The sequence below is a fragment of the Apium graveolens genome, chromosome 3, assembly GCF_009905375.1.
Source record: "Apium graveolens cultivar Ventura chromosome 3, ASM990537v1, whole genome shotgun sequence".
NCBI classification, from domain to species: domain Eukaryota; kingdom Viridiplantae; phylum Streptophyta; class Magnoliopsida; order Apiales; family Apiaceae; genus Apium; species Apium graveolens.
Genome location: NC_133649.1, coordinates 231,549,312 through 231,553,992, shown reverse-complemented (window position 1 = coordinate 231,553,992; position 4,681 = coordinate 231,549,312).

Sequence of the window (4,681 nt, the reverse complement as noted above, 5' to 3'; positions counted from 1 at the left end):
TAGACTTGAAAGAATTTGGAATGATCACTTAATTCGGATTGAGTTATCTTACGACAATAGATCATATGTCATTATCGAGATGTCGCCTTATGAGATCATTGAGGGAAGATAATGTCGATCTCCCTTATGTTAGGATGAAGTTGTAGAGCGCAAGATGCTCGGACCCGCAGTAGTCCAAAGGACCAAGGATATGATAGATCTAATCAGAGGACGGCTGGTAGTAGCCCAAGATGGTCATGATAAGTATGTTGATTTGACATGAAAGGATAAAGAGTATGAAATAGGGGACCTAGTAATGTTATAGGTATCCCTTGGAAAGGATTGATGAGGTTCGGAAAGAAAGGAAAGCTAAGTCTACAATTTGTTGGACCCTTGGATATATTAAGACGTTTGGGAAGTTAGCATATGAGCTAGCCCTAACCCAGAACATGTAGCTAGTCATAACGCGTTTCACGTATCAATGTTAAGGAAGTGTAATTCAGATGCCAGATAAATAGGGGCATATGAGCGCATAGATATGCAACCCGACGTAACCTATATGGAGCAACCAGGAAGGGTTATAGAGTGAAAAGGAACGAGTGCTTAGGAGAAGGGTTATCAAACTAGTAAGAGTTTGATGGTAGAACCACAATGTGGGAAAATTGACTTGAGAGTTAGAAAGTGCAATACTAAGAAAGTATCCCTATTTATTTCTATCCGATTCCGGGACGGAATCCTTTTAAGGAGGGGAGACTGTAATAACCCCAATTTTTTTGAGAAATTTTGAAACCCTTATGAATAGTGTTTTTGCTGAACGAGAAAACTTTTCATGCCACGCTATGTAGGGGTTCTGATATTGATCTTATGGGATATTATTAGTACTCTATGAAGTATATAAGTGTATGTAAAGATCGTCAGAATCCAATTCCGAACACTTTGGTTTTTCCCGGAAATCCACAAGATACGGAGAGAATTAAGTATAAGGTAACAGGATAAAAAGGATTTAAATAAAAGGATTATAGGAGAGGATCATAAAAGGGATATAATATATTGAGAAAGGTTAAGGGAACCTAAGTAATAAGATCCCGGGTATGATCCCTCAAACGATAAACGAAAACGAAAGTTAAGCGAACCGTATAACAGATCAGCGGTCATTAGGCAAACGATTAGGAAGTTAATCAAAGGGATTAGTGGGAATGATGTCATCCAACCAATAGAAAGAGGACAAGGAAGGGAGAATGACATCATGAGGATGACATAGGCATGACAAGGAAGGAAGGAGATGTGGTGACTTTTTAACCACACAAAAACCAAGGGCAACTAGGTAATTCACTAAAGCAAACAACAAAAATCAACCAACCAAGCAAATCATTTCATTTCACCAAGCAAAACACAAAAATATCTCTTCTTCTTCTTCAAGCTCTCGGGTTTTTTCTTAAAAAATGGAAGTCCAAGCTCCTCCACTTACTATTTAGCAAGGTAATTATCTAAGCTTCCCCATGGATAGTTACATACTTCCTATAAGTTTAAGCTCCTAATTCCAAGCCAATCTTTTTCTATAAATCATGAAAGAAGATGGTGAATAGTGTTTTCAAGAACTAAAATTTGTGTTCTTGAAGTTTTGTTTAGATTAAGCTTGGATAAGGGCTTTAAAGGTGATTCCAAGCCATTCTCTTGACTCTCCACTCTCCAAGGAAGGTATAAACTACAAACCCTAGCTTTAGTCTTGAGTAATTAGTATTGAATGTGTTTGATATAGCATATGTGAAGCATGATGCTTGATTGGTTGAAGTTTGGTTGAGTTTGTAGAGATTAGTTGGTTTTGTTGCATTGTTGGAGTTGTAAATCTTGGTAATTAGTTAAAGAACCTAAGTAAAGCTTTTAGTTCATGTGAGGAATAGGTATAAATGGTTAATGTGGATTTGTTGGGGCTGTTATGATGTGGTTTGGAGGGATATTGGTTGTATGATTGATTTGGGGTTGATTTGTGGTTGGTATTGAATGGTTTAAAATTGGGAAAACGCGTAAACATAGCCGTCGTAACGTCCGATTTTCTTTAGACTGTTTTTGTGCATAACATTAGGACCCGAGAACCCCCTGCTAGATTATGACCACTGCCATGATTAGATAGCTCATGTTACGAGCTTCGTTTTGATATGTAGTTCGTTCGATTCCGATGCACGGTTTAGGAGAAACGACCGTTTCAAGTAACGGCGTTTCGCGAACGAAACTTTTTCCCTCGCCTTACTTTGAAACATAGATTAAAGACCAAAAAGGGTTAATTAATGTATGAAACATTTATGGTAAGTGTGTTAGGCAGTTGGTAAGACACTCGCGAAGGAATCGCTTTAAAACTCGTAAAGGTTAAATTATTAAAAATGGTGGAGCCGAGGGTACCCGAGTGGCTTAAGCGAATCAGTGAGCGCAAAACAAGCGTTAGAGTCTAAGTTAGTTAAAGTATAGATTTACAAGTGATTTTGGTTTAATTCCAACTTACTTGTTGTTTATAGGTTACCAGACTCGTCCCGAGCCATTCGTAACCCCAGTCGCTCAGGCAAGTTTTCTACCCGTTATACTGTTGTTGTGATGTAAATATATGTATATGCATTATCTTGTGATATTGCATGATTGTTATTAGCAAATTTTGCGATATATTGGAGCATGCTAATATGGTATATATGCATGTCTGTTTCGTAATCTGGTTATCTATCTGTTGATTTCAATGCTTATAGTTGCATAATACCTATGCTAGAAATAAGCAAGTAGTTGCGTATACCCTTAGTATAGGGGATAAAAGGTGAACATATTTCTAAACCGGGAGTCGATGTTCCCGAGTATATATATATATATATATATATATATATATATTTATTTATATATATATATATATGGATATAGTTTTTAAAACTATTAATCGAATAAGGTTTATTCGATAACTTTAACTTTATTTTATTATTGAATATTATTTCAAATATTATTCGAAGGCGTATGACTCCTTTACATTATTTATTGAATATTATTTGAATATTCATTTGAGGATGTATGACTCCTTTATTTTATTTAATGAATATTATTTATAATATTCATTCGAGGTATTATGACTCAGCTTATTTTATTTATTGAATATTATTTGAATATTCATTTGAGGATCTATGACTCCGATTATTTGCTGAGATATATTCTTTAATTTATTAAAGAATAAGGTGTCGATAATCAAACTTATTTTTGATTATTCAAATAAAGATATTACTTTCGTATAAGTATATCTTTGATTATTTGCTATTCATTTCAAGTATAAGTTTTAATACTTCTACTTCAATTATTTTATAAAGATTATTTTTATGGGAATATTATTTAAATAATAATATTCAGACATTTTCTAAATATTCTGGGGACTGATTTACTTCATTAAATCAGTTTTACTCCAAACACTCTTTAAAGTGTTTTCGAGTCTTTAAAATGATTTTCAAAAGTTAGAGCGGATCCCAAAACTATTTTTATATTTAAGATCTTCCTTTTAAAAAGGGGATTTAAATACTCGCTCAAAACCTGGGGGATCCGGCTCGGTGGTGTGTTTTATATTCGCAACAAGATTGCTGTCTTGGTAAAAGAGTTTTTGATTACTTACCCAATATTCGGGAAGTAAAATTCTTGGAACAAGTTAATCCATTAACAGGCATCGCCTGGGAAATATCGGTGAGTTTTCCTTTCCAACTAGGTACGACTTCTTGGTGGAGCCGTATCAACAAGTTTCTACTTGGGGAAAGGGGGAAACGAGCTTTACGTTTCAGAGTCATGGATTTCATCTGAACTAGGAGTGGCGTAAGTGGTCGAGTAGCGCCGGCCCAGCCTTATTATATTGGCCCAAATGGCCTGGAAGTTCCGCTAAGGCGGTCCATTCCTTAGGAGTTCAGTGTTCGGTTGACAAGTAAATCCGACAGGTTCTCCTCTACATGTAGAAAATGGTGGGGTTGTACTACTACGACTGATCATCGTAAGTGGTCTTCCTGGCGCGGTAAACTCCCGTAATGAGTTCATCATCCAATTGGATATTTCTGCAACACTACCCAAAGCACTTCGATAGAAAGGCTACGGTTGGGCGATTGTTGAGTGTTGGCAGGGTCAAGTTTTCAAAATAATGTTTGCATCAAATGAAGTATCTCATAACTTCATTTTATTTTGATGATATTTTAAAGGTTGAATCTATTCAAGTATTATCTTGTAGTCTCGTCTATGTGATGAACTTTGGAAACTAATTATAACTTGAATGGTGGTAGTTCAAGTAGTATTTGGAAAAGATATAAGTATATTGGAGTATTTTGTAACTTCATCTTTTAAACTTATATCTAGTAAATGATTATCTTATGCATGACAAAGATTTTCAGAAAAACGTTGAGACAAGGTTAGATATATGAGATCACCTTGCAACGATATTTTTATACAGTTATACACTGGAATTCTGTGTGTATTATGCATGGAAGAGGACTTCCAATATTTTGAAAAGTATATATGTATATATATATACTGAATATTTTGCGACTTCATCGCATTAAGATATCAACTTGGTTCATTTCTTTTGACCAAGACTTTCATGAGTATTATGAGTAGGCTCATATATTGTAAATCATTATACATATTATTTTGGTGGGCTTGCTGCTCACCCTTGCTTTATTTCTTCATCACACAACAACAGTTAGGAAAG